We start from the raw sequence: 13425 nt of genomic DNA on the forward strand, positions 1-13425 counted from the left end.
TTTTCTCTTACAGATCTCGTGCTCTTTCATCAAAACATGGAGAAGGAGTGCTTAGAAAGCATCACGGGCTGGAAGGCAAGGGAAATTACTCAATTTGTTAATGGCTACTTAGGTTCGGATCAATACACACGCACCATACTCAAGAGTAACATCAACGGAAGCAGTCTTCTATATATGTCTGTGACTTCATGGGAAGCTTTGGGAGTGGACATACCCGGACACCGAGTTGCATTGTATAGTTGGGCACAAGAGAAATTGTCGACCTCGAAGATTTCCTTATCGCAAGAGAAGCATGGCCATGATAATGACAAGGTGTCCTCTTCAATATTAAATTTGCAGGATGCACAGGCTCTTATCCAAAGCAAGCCACCAACCAAGCAACAAGTGCCTCTCTCTCAGCCTCCCCCACCAATTTTGATCCCAAAGAATGCTCAAGAGAAGTCCTTTCTTAGAAAGAATTATAGTTGGGAACACAGCAGATATAACAAAAATTTAGAGAATATCTAAAAATGGGCTGAGAATGTTTTGGGTATATTCACTATAGAAAAGTTTATAAATGCTGACCTAAGTAAAGACAAGGAGATGAGAGAACAGATCGAAGACTTTATACGGTGATAACCGTTTTTCGGCTCTCTGTAATTGCCATAGTGAGTTATCCCACCCTACCAAAATCATCCAAGCGCTATGGCTATCCCTACCATTTCACTGTACATAGGCGTGTGTGAGTTAGGGGGCTTTTCCCATATCTTCTTAAAAACCCTCAGCTAGCTAGTCACTGGGCTAGTTGAGCCAAAAAAATAAAAAAAATAAAAGTATATTATGGCCTCTTTGTGTGTAAATATTTCATTGTATATATGGCCTAAATATAGGGATTTTTTATAGGCTTTACAGCCTATCGAGCTCAACATTCCAACAATGCGGCTTCATGGCAAAGGTGCACAAGATGATCAAGAGGTATGGATGGATCGACTTCTTACGTTAGTGGAGCTTGAGTGGAAAAGAGAAGCAGCTTACGAGTGTTACAAGAGGAAAGCCACACAAGCAAAAGAAAAGCTCGACAAGAAACTGAAGGACAAAGGCATCAAGGAAGGAGAGCTTGTGCTAAGGTATATATGACAATCGACTTGACAATCGTTTCGATGCCAAATTTGAAACTAGATGGCAGGGGCCATACATAGTTAAGAAGGCTTTCAATTCAAGTTACTATCAACTTATGGACTTGAATGGGAAAGAGCACTCCAGGAAGGTAAACGGGTATCGCTTGAAGCCTTATTTGAGTCGAATTCTACCAAAGGATCTACCAAAGATCACCAGCTGTCTCATGTAAGTATTGTTACATGAAGTACCAATGTAACTCTAGTCAAAATGCCGAGGGGCCAAACATTGAAGATCTTGTCAAGGACTCTCAAGCACTCTCTTTCCAAAAGATGCTCTATGATGGTACATGAATATACCATCATCCTGGGGGAGGGCTAATGATAGCCGTTTTTTGGCTCTCTGTAATTGCCATAGTGAGTTATCCCACCCTACCAAAATCACCCAAACGCTATGGCTATCCCTACCATTTCACTGTACATAGGCGTGTGTGAGTTAGGGGGCTTTTCCCATATCTTCTTAAAAACCCTCAGCTAGCTAGTCACTGGGCTAGTTGAGCCAAAAAAATAAAAAAATAAAATAAAAAAAAGTATATTATGGCCTCTTTGTGTGTAAATATTTCATTGTATATATGGCCTAAATATAGGGATTTTTTATAATTATTTTGGTATTTTATTTAAATAATTCTACTTAGGTGTGTGTTTTATTAAACCTATGTACACCTTCTTTCATCCTCCTACACCATAATTATATTTTTTGCCAATATGTACATACTCTAACCTCATATTTTTCCTTTATACAAATCACTCTCACATTTTCATCCTCACCCTCGTGAAAACAAAAAATTGATTTCTACTCATTGGTTACGTTTATTATATTATTTACTTGCATACATTTTCCTCTTTCACCCAAAATAATTCAAGGAGGGACCATATCATATGATTCCAATATCTTTCTATATCCATAACTCCTACATATTTTTATTATTATTTTTACTCATTATTCTAACACCATGTGCTCATTGAGCTAAAGTCCATGAATAGTCCATACACTAGTCCCACCATGTATATATTTCTTTATTCACCAATAATCCTCCTCCATGCATGGATCAAGGGCAACTTGGATGCTTTGTATTATAATACGACAAAGGAGGGGGCCACTAAAAGACTTTTGTAGGCATAAAAACAGGCTTTTTGGTGAGAATTTTGGCACCTATCTCCACTCCGAATTTGGAGTGGTGGTCAAAAAGAAAATGTAGCCCACGCTCTGAGTAATCACCTCAAAATTTTTTCATGATTTTTGGAGCTACTAGCGGTGAGATATGATTTTTTGAGTGGACCCCAGCCTGCCCACTTTTCTCACAAGTAGCCCTTAGTCTTCTCTCACCCTTCCACACACCTACTCACTCTTACACATCCCTCCCTCTCCTTCCCTCACTCAAACCTGCAATTTCCATGGCTTCTCCCACCCTCTTCACCATTACCCTTCTCTCTCATCCCTATTGTTCTTTTATGAACCTCTACATACATACACCCTCTCCATGTCTCTCTCTATTGCTTCTATGTTACAATTTCATTTACCTCCCATAAAAATATCTAAAATTCAGCATCTTAACCATGATAACTTCTGCAAATTGAGTATTTTTCATCAACAAATCCTCTTTTCATCGTGGTGGTCAACCGTGGCGGCGGCGTAAAGAAGCGAAGAAGACTAGCGGTCATTTTTTTCACAATCTACACAAGGGTGAGTTCAAGCTTCTTCAAAGCTTCACCATCTCAATGATTCTCTTTTAATTCAGCCCTCTTCCTTCATCAAATCAACTCATCCTACCCATTGTAAATGTATCACTAACAATTCTAGTGATTATTACCACTAACAACTAACTTCTCTTGTAAAAATGCACCCACACTATCAACATATGGAGTAGGCAACCGCACAAGTAAACCAAATTCACTCACTCCCATGGAAGCTTCTCTCCTTTCACCACATCAATAATTCTCTTACTTGAGCCCACATCCATGTGACTCAAGAGATAAGAGAGACCCCATTCTCATTTGAAATTCATAATCCTTGATCTTTCCTAATAAAATTGATCAGGCTTAATCCTAATCAAGGCTTCTAAAACCTATAAATAGAACCCATTCCTCCTTGTAAAAGAGATGACTATACCATTGCACACTAGATTGAGCGTACCACACGCGAGTTCTATCTTGGTTGTAAAGAGAGAGTAAGCTTTCTATACACCATCACTTTGGTGCATAGAAAAGCTTGAGCTAGTTTGAGTGAGTGCGAGTAGAAGATATCCTTCCTACCATTGTTGTATCTACCCCAACATTAATGAATTGGTAGTTTTGGGTGCAATTCATGTCCAAAGGCTCACGCTTCTCCTCCAATTTGGCTTGGCAAACTCATTCAGCTTCATAAGGTGACTTGTTTCATTGAAGGTTGTTGTTTTCTTGCTTGTGATTCATTGGCTATTGTTTGGCTACCATTGTAAGAGGGTGGATGGTAAGAGGGCTCCCATAACCCTAAGACAATGTGCTAGTGATGCTATAACCAAATCTTGTCACTTGATTCCGCAAGCTCTAAGTTCCTTTTTGTGCAAAATATAAAGTTGAAGCTAAGTTGTACACCATCTCTCTCTCTCTCTCTCTCGTGTTTTAGTGTGTGAGAGTGTTCCATTGGTGTTAGGGTTAGTGTAAATTCCTTGCTTGTTTGTGGGTTGCTCTAACGATTCTCCTCTTTTGCGTCCTAGTTCGCTCTTAAACTAGGTGGTGCCCCTTGTGTAGTTGGGATTTGGCTGTGGGTTTGTTGTTTTGGTTTGTGTTGTGTTGTGCCCCAGCCCCATTGAGCAGCACACTACAAGAGGTTGTGTGCTCTTGTGACGCTGTTAGCGACGGAAATACACTGGGTTTTTATAACCCCCGGCGTCGCTACGAGCGTCGCTACGAGAGCGTCGCTATATGCGTCGCTATATAGAGACGCTCATAGCGACGGTTATAGCGACGTTTACACAGAAGACTTTAGCGACGCTCATAGCGACGCTACAGAGCCATAAATAGCAACGGTTATAGCGACGCCCGAGAGAATTTTTTTTTGGTGGCAGGGCATCAAATGCCCTACCACCCATCAACCATATTGTACTTGATTCACTTTTTTAAAAAAGTGCAAGGGTAGATAATAGACCCAAAATAGTCACCCACAAGATGCATTGTTTGCAAAATTGACAATTGTACATATCATAGGCAAAATGAATTGATTGGAAAATGTAATAATGACAATTGTACAACATCATAGGCATAAAGAATTGATTGGCAAAAGGAACTGCGGTGACAAATGTAATAATATACATGGTTCAAAAAGACGTATAAAATCCGTCTCATGATACATAAGCTATGAGAAACACTAAACTAATGCTATCTAGCTACGGCTAAACTGACGTCGTCTAGTCAAACGTCTCATCGCGTCCAAGCGGCGTATTTGTCGGATTCTGCAAAAAAAGACAATAAGACAGCTTTCAGTAAGTATAAACATATAACGACATTTATAAAACAATACAAAAAATAGAAAAGAGTAAACCCTAATACTAACCATGCCGCCGCGAGAACTGAGAATGTCCATCAGGGCGTTTAAGCCCTTCCTGCCTGCGTACTCGCGCTCGTACGGTGTGGGATCACGCCTGTCATCGACCACTGTCAAAACATACAAAGATTTCATTATGTTAGAATTAAAAAACTCATAAACCCTAAACTATCGAACATAAAGAGCAATGTGAAAACACTTACAAAATCGGCCTCAAATGATGCCCATCCACCGCTCCCCAAGTGGTGCGAGCTCCCTGCCTCTACTCGCGCTCTGGATGCATCCTTTTGTTGCTTCCACTTGTCGGGATTCTCACGCGCTGCTTTCTTCGCATTCTTCCAATCTTCTTTGGCCAGCCAATCTGGCCTGTTCCACCCATTCTTGATTGCTTTTTGCACTTTGGAACGCTTGTGTTTGCAGTATTCGCGCATTTGAATCTTCATCAGGTCTTCATTGAAGCGCTGATCCCGTGTTGGAACGAGAAACTCATCATGAAGTATGCTGATGACTCTGTTTTTTAAATCACTTGGTACTTCACTCCATTTGTTTAGTATGTAGTGTCTAAACAGCTGAGAGCAAAGACCACACATGCGCGAGATCGCCTTCTTGCCGTCATCATACATGATGATGCCGCCGCTGAAGTCGACGGAGTAAGACAAGCCCTCTCGCCGGTGACGCGTGAACCTGGGTGTCCCGACAGGGGTCTCTAGCGGCGTGTCGATGGGGGTACGGACGTCAGGTGTCTCCACCGGCGTCTGGGCCCCGAAGCGAGGAGTGTCGAGTGCGGTGGCTCCTGGCGGAGTAGGTAGAGGTGTGTAGCTTCTAGGAACAGTTAGCCGTGCAAAACCTGGCGTAGATGGCGATGCTGTGGCTGGTGTGGGGGCGGGCAAAGAAGGGGAGGGTAAAGAGCCTCGTCAAACACGAGGCGGTGTGGAGGTATCGGTGGTGGAATCCCCACAACAACCGCCACCGCCACCACTAGAGCGCCGGTGTCTAGATGAGTGTGAAGCTCGTCTCGTCGACGCCGAAGCTTCGGAGCGCACCGAATGCTCCAAAAGAGAGGGAGATGCGGATGGAGTAGGAACGCGCGATGATGCTCCATGTACCACTGTCTCTGCTGCGGTGACAAAGAAGAAAGAAACTCCTCATCATCCATACCTGCATTAAACACACGAATATTTAAACTTAATATTGAATGAATAGAGTAGACAATGACGCAAAGACCATTAAATACAATGACGTAATGACGCATATAAATACAATGACGCAATGAATTGAGTGATAGAAGAGGCAAGTCGAAAACTCAGAATTTTCAATCAAAAGATGTGAGCACGAGTAGAAAAGAGCGTTATACACCATGGAAGGTACTAAGAGAGCCAGAGCTTTTACAACACGGAGCAAAATTATTCAAATACAATATTTGTGGCTTTAAGAGATCTCTCTCTCATCCTCGCATAACTCAACATAACTTCCTATATCTATATAGAGCTCTCCGTTTAAACACATATCCTCTGTTTCATTTTGTAGCTCCTCTGCATGCACCCCATATAGAGTAGTAGCATCTTGATGCTCGTCTGGCACCACCGCAGCGGCTTCTGATTGAGCATCTTCTCTTATCTCCTCCATTGATGCCATTGTGATTGGCACATGGTAGCCTTCATACATCCTTGCACTACGAGGGGCTACCTCTATGACGTACCACCAGTTTGATGTAGACTTTGTAGGATGAAATATTACCTACCAGAGCCACATAACTTACATGAGAGCTTTCAAGCACATAACTTGTAAAAGGGGGATGTTAACTATTTACATACTTACTTGTTCACAATGCTCGGGTAGTACGAAAGTGTCTCTTAGGTCAGTCCATTTCTTAGTAGAATCCACCTCAAGAAAACCAGACTCTCCTCTACGCACAGTAGCGTTGCGACCCTCCATGATTATCTTGAACCATTGCACGTCGAACAAGTCGACAAAAAATCCTCTGTAATCGATCCTCAAAATCTCTTGCAGCGTGCCGAAGTAAGTGAGTTCCGCCACCACAGGATCTGCATCAGAGGAACGTCGTCGACTAGACTGTTCAAATTTTGCCATGATTCCACAATCTTGAGTAAAACGCTTTTTGTCGATTCGTTCCACCCTAAAATGTCGACCTTTACACCATGCTGCTGTGTATGACTTATACTACAACGAACAAAGATTATGAGTGGCCGTTCAAACGTTTATAAATAAAGTCACTTGCTAGTCGTACATTGTAAACTTACCTTGGTCGCGCAACCCCGAGAGTACTCCCACTCTTCCTCAGTCACTTCGTCACCGCATTGTTGTGCGCTTTTCAATTGGTTGTGCAACCATCTTAAGCTCATGAAGGTTGGTAGGCTCTCCAGAACCGCTGGATAGTGCATCGGTGGTCGTCTTCCCCGTATCCACTCGATTCGTGCCCTTTGACGCTCTTGCTTTGCATCCTCATATTGTAAAATCCACTTTTGCATCGCTGGATTGTGAAGCATGCAAAATTGGTTGATTTTAGCCTCTAGATCTTCCGTCATCTTCTTCTCAACACCGAGATTGCACATGACAATCCCAGATATGCGCTCATCATCTATGGTTCGCCATAGCGTGTCCCGGGCTTTATCAAATCCGTCTAGCCACTCTCCAATGTACACTAGGGACTCTGATACCAACCAACCTTCTGCCATGCTACCCTCCGGACATGCCTTTTGACGCACATATCCCTTAAGCGTTTTCATGAAACGTTCTAAGAAGAACATCCATCTGGAATGAACTGTGCCAGCTATTTCCACCTCATCAACTATGTAAACAAGAAGATGCAACTGAATGGTTAGCATGGTAGTAGGAAAATGTTTCTCAAACATGCACACAATCTCCGCAGCATTTAGTTTGGCGAATGGTATGGAGTCTACGTTGATCTCCTTTTGTGAGATCCATTGCACCAGCTTTGCAAGTTTGTAGATTGTGTTACGGATGTCGAGAGACAAACATCCCTCAATGGCAACCGGTAAAATAAACTGTAAAGTATGTGCAACAATGATATTAAAGTCCACATTTTATGCAATGATATTAAAGTCCACTATGAACGTACCTGACACATTTTATGCCAATCGTGTGACTTCAAACCTGTAAGCTTTCCTTCTTTAGTAAAACACGTTCGGAGCAAGTGCATTACGCCAGTGGGGGTCCGCAAAGATCGAATGGTCTCTTTTACTTTGCGTTCTTGGGCTCCTGTGAAAATCCATGGTGCTTTAGGGAGTTTTATCGATCCATAGTAGATTACCCACATTCTTGAATATGTGCATTGGATCGAGCAAGTGATTGATGATGAGTCGGGGCCAGTATGGTAACTCGTACCATAGAGATAGTCTCTTCATCCCTGGAGGCAATCCGTCATCGCACATCTCCTTCTGCTCTAACCATGCTTCTGCAGACATCCTTGGTGGCTCTCTTCCCAAAAAGCTGTCGCGTAACACATGATTCTCTGGAAGATACGCTTGATGACCTTCGTAGATTTGCTTCTTCAGTGAGGATGCCCTACGTGCATTCAGTCTAGGTCCACATGTGACACATGCTCTGTATCCGCTTGTTTGAAGCCCTGCATGTATACACATGATAATAGATCAACTATGGGAAAAAACAACATTTACAGTGTCTGAGTGAGGAGTGTCAATAGATCACCTGAGCATTCTGTTAGCCCGGGATAGTCATGCATGGTCCACATTAGAATGCCTCTGATCAAAGCATTCCTTCGTCCTGTGTGTCGGCTCATATCCACCACCTCTATGCCAATCCACAATTGTTGTAGCTCTTCCAATAGTGGACGAAGATACACATCCATTGTAATGGAATTTGCCTATTCAGTTTGAGAATAGCGGAATTTAATGAGAGTACTTTCAAGAAATGATTTTGTGAGCATAGCGGGTAGACATAATTGAAGATAGCAACATAATCATAGCAATTAGTTAACTTGGCATAGACAATACTTTTGCAAGAGAGAGAGTTTAGAGAACATGACAACAATTGAGGACCGGATTTATGTGGAGCCGGTCCCCCCTCCAATAGGCATTTGTATTATGATTTCTCCCATAAAGAGAGACTTGTTACAATACAGTCTTTGTGTTCCTTTGTGACCTAGGTGATGCCATGAAGATGGAAGGATTCATGCACCACAAACATAACATAAACTTGAATAAAGCTTTAACTATCCCAAGCCTCAGTCCCAAGACCTCAAACACCTTCGAAGGTGGAGAGAGCTAGCAGGGAATGAGGGTAGGGAAGAGGAAGAAGAAACATTTCGTAGGAGAAAGAATTAGTTCGGGAGAGATGAAGAAGTCTTCTTTGTCGACATAGCTTTGGACATGAAGCCTCAACTTCCCAATCAAGGGAGTAACGGAGGCATGTTGTCCCTTGAAAGTTGCATCAGCTGTTACTATATCTCCCATCTCAAAATCTTGAATGCCCAACTTGGTGGCCAACTCTATTGATATGAAGTTGAGAGTAGAGCCAGGATCAAACAAGATGAAGGCATCATGCTCTCTTACCTTTCCCCAAGCATAGGAGAGTGATGATCCTTTGCAATGAGCATCCTCTTTTGGAGCTTCGATGGTGGAAGCCCTAGGAGTCTCATTGCGAGTATTCTTCTTGGGGCAAGAACGATAGCCATGTCCTTGCTCCCCACACTTGAAACACTTATGGTCCTTGCGAAAAGCTTCAAGCTCTTCAGGAGAGAGTTTGTTTTTACCTTTGTAAACTCCCTTCTCCTTGGACCGATTGTTGTTGTTGTTGTTGGAAGTGCCTTGGGAATTATTTTGAGCATTGGATTTCCCCTTTGCATCATTTTTATCTTTGTTTTCCATGGGCTTGACATTACGTCTAGCCCCTTGATGGAAATTGATGCGTGAAGCAACCATGGTGTGGTGGATTACTTCGGTAATAGTACCGGGCCGTTGAGAGTTGATATATTCGGCCATCTCTTCAGGTAATCCCGCACAGAATTGTTGTCTTTGCTTGGCCAAGTCTATCTTTTGAAAGACAGTAGCTTTGAGATGTAAATCCCAAAACTTATCTACATACTTGTTGATAGACTCATGAGAGAGGAGCTTCAAGCCGCGCCATTCGGTAAGAACTTTATCTTTAGTATCGCTTGGAAGAAATTGCTTCATGATGGAAACTCGTAGAGTTTTCCATGTCTTTGGGGCTTCTCCATTGCCACGAAGGCTAGCCCACCATTGACGAGCTGATTTTTGGAAGTGCATAGCTACATGGCGTAGCTTGGAGGACTCTGTGAAGCCCTCGTCCCCAAAGGCCACATCAAATTGCTGGATGAAGGCCAACACTTTGTCGGTAGCACCAAAGGTGCCATCATAGGTGAGAAAAGAGATACTCTTTCCTCCCTCCTTGAACTTCTTTAACTTTTGTGACCTTCGCCATGCAGGAAATGATTTGCGATGTCCTCCCCTCTTGTATTCTCTAGGAGAATAGCCATAACTTTCATCGGAAGAGAAGGAAGGTGAAGAAGAAGGAGAAGAGGGTGACCTCTTCCTAGCCCTTTTCTTCCTTTGTTTCCTCTCTTGCCTTTGAGAGTGATGAGGAGAAGGACTATGGGTTGCTCTTTTCCTCTTGGGAGGAGTAGGCGATCGTCTAGACCGCCTTCTTCGTGGAGCCACTTCTTCAGAAGAACTTAGACTTTCATTGCTTTCTTTCTCTTTGGATTCCTCCTCTCGAATGGGAGAGAGTCTTCTTTTGGGGGTCTCTTCAAGAGGCCTCCTAAGCTCTCTCTCCTCTTGGAGAGGAAGGGAAATTCCAGCACGAAGTTGTTGAGTAACTTCGGCTTGCAAGGTAGGGTTGCCCATAGCTTGTTGCAACCTAGTCACAAGATAATTCACAAACATGGGAGCATCATCATTAGCACCTTCATGTGCAAAATCAAAGCTATCAATGTTCATTCTACTCTCTTGATTATTGTTAGCCATGATAACAAAATTTTATGTATGTACTTAGTGTATGCTTTGGCAATTCAAAACCTTAGTTGCCACTCCTCTTAGCCTTTGAAAATCGGCTCTTAAGTATCTACACCCACGGCTCAAAGTGGTTAATTATAGAGAATAGAGGAGTAGGTCTAACATAGCAGAGTTGCCAAGGGCTAGCTCCTTTCGGACTTCTTATGGCTCAATAATGGTAGAGCCGTAGGCAAGTCTAAAAAGACTCCATTATTAAGTCCAAAGCTCCCGAGGTGTGCACCATCCCCCACATAGTGGGCTTAACAAAACCGGTATTAGATCCCAGTTCCACTTACTCTATTATAATTAACAACATCAACCATTTATAGGCTACTTAAGGACCTCTCTTCTTAAGCAAGAAAAGAGAAACCAAATGCTCTGATACCAATGTAATGGAATTTGCCTATTCAGTTTGAGAATAGCGGAATTTAATGAGAGTACTTTCAAGAAATGATTTTGTGAGCATAGCGGGTAGACATAATCGAAGATAGCAACATAATCATAGCAATTAGTTAACTTGGCATAGACAATACTTTTGCAAGAGAGAGAGTTTAGAGAACATGACAACAATTGAGGACCGGATTTATGTGGCCCCCCTCCAATAGGCATTTGTATTATGATTTCTCCCATAAAGAGAGACTTGTTACAATACAGTCTTTGTGTTCCTTTGTGACCTAGGTGATGCCATGAAGATGGAAGGCTTCATGCACCACAAACATAACATAAACTTGAATAAAGCTTTAACTATCCCAAGCCTCAGTCCCAAGACCTCAAACACCTTCGAAGGTGGAGAGAGCTAGCAGGGAATGAGGGTAGGGAAGAGGAAGAAGAAACATTTCGTAGGAGAAAGAATTAGTTCCTCACTTATCATACTCTTGTTGCTAGCATACATAATAGCATAGTAATGAAGAAGAAGGAGATGGCAAGCTTAAGCATTGAAGCATGGCTCTTGGTTGGATTTGCACTCCATAGCCAAGAGTGTTGGTGTAGGCTCTCAACCTCTACTTCCTTGGAGAGGGAGCTCTTGCACTTTGCATAGCACACAATGAGAGTGATTGTGAGTGTGTGTGGGTGAGTATACCCCCTAGGCACCCCCCTAGCTTGCTTGGGTCGACCCCCCCTTGTAGCTCATGCCTGAAGCTCATTGGACCCCTCCAGGCCTAGCCAATCACAAGCAGGAGCCATTACAAGCAACATGGGTAGCCTTGGGACAAGTGTCCCCCTTTCCCCTTTGAGAGAGAGGACTTGATAAATGCTAAAACAATTAGATAATTCATGTAATTTATCATTGGACCCCTTTGAAGCTTAGCCAATAGGCTTCAAGCAACACATGAAGGTAACATGGGTAGGGGCCTGACATGTGTCCTTGCTGCCTCTTCAAGTTGGGGCTTCCCTTGTGTGTGTGAGTGGGTGTTCTCTCTCTAGCTCCCAGGAAAAGGGCTCACCCCCCCTCTTGTAGGAATGATTTTGACTTTAGGTGATCAAGCACCTTACTCATCAAGCATGACAAAGCACTTGAACTAGGGGGTGTTCCCACAAGCATCTCAGGCAAGCTTCTCAAAGCACCTCAAGTACCTTAATCATGCAGCAAGTCAAGCACCTCAAGCATGGAGCCAGTCAAGCACCTCAAGCATCTTAATCAAGCACCTCAAGCATGAAAAACACCTCAAGCATGACAAGCACCTCAAGCAGGACAAGCACCTCGAGCTTGGGCGGGGTTCCCACCTCAAGCTCAGCCCTAGCTTACTTAAGGTCAAAAGGACTTTTACACACATTTATTGGAGGTCTTCAATGAAGCTAACCCTAAGGTCTTATGCTCCATTGGTTAGCCTTGCTCTTTGATAGACCATCTCCCTTTTGGGCCCCTTTTCATTGGCCCCGTGTTGAGATAGATCTAAAAGCACATACCTATATCTTAACACTTGTTCCCGTTTATTCTCCCACATTAAGTGATCAATTTAATATGAGAAAATCATTTGGGTTAGTTAGATATTAGATTTTATGACATCCATATTCCCCACTTTATATCACCCTGGCACAATCAAGCTTAGCCATAGGTGCCTCTTCTTCGTAGTCAACCACGGGGGAATGTTGTAGTTGACGATGACAACGGGCCATACACTGTAAGATGTTGATCTTTGACCAAATGGATTTACGCCATCCATAGCCAGGCCTAAGCGCAAATTTCGAGCTTCCTTGGCAAAATCCGACCATGTTCCATCTATATGTTTCCAGGCTGCGCAATATGCAAGAATTCGTAGCACACCATCCGAAGATTTATTCTCCTCATGCCATGATGCTAGGGTGGCCATGGACTTACATTCGAAGAAATGCTTGATGCGAGGAAGCAGAGGAAAATGTCGCAAAACCTTTTGTGGAATTTTTGTCCCGTGGAGATCTACTCGATATCTTTTGGAATCACATTTCGGACAGTTCTCCATGTCTATGTATTCCCCTCTGAAAAGAATGCATTCATTAGGACAAGCGTGGATAGAATTGTAATCCATCCCCAAGTTTCGCAAAATCTTTCTTGCTTCATCTCGGGAATCTGGCATCACATTGCAGCTGGTAGTATGTGCTCTTTCAGCAATCTACACAACATAAAAACACGATACAGTCCTGTAAAAATCTATCAGATCATTATACATTTAGAGTTTTATTAAAGTAAACTAAATGTAATAGATCACCTGAAAAGCGCTGTGACGCTAGTGTCACTCCATCCAAACTTTGCCTGCAT

This window comes from Adiantum capillus-veneris, chromosome 12 (assembly GCF_014529385.1).
Source record: "Adiantum capillus-veneris isolate H3 chromosome 12, ASM1452938v2, whole genome shotgun sequence".
NCBI lineage: Eukaryota > Viridiplantae > Streptophyta > Polypodiopsida > Polypodiales > Pteridaceae > Adiantum > Adiantum capillus-veneris.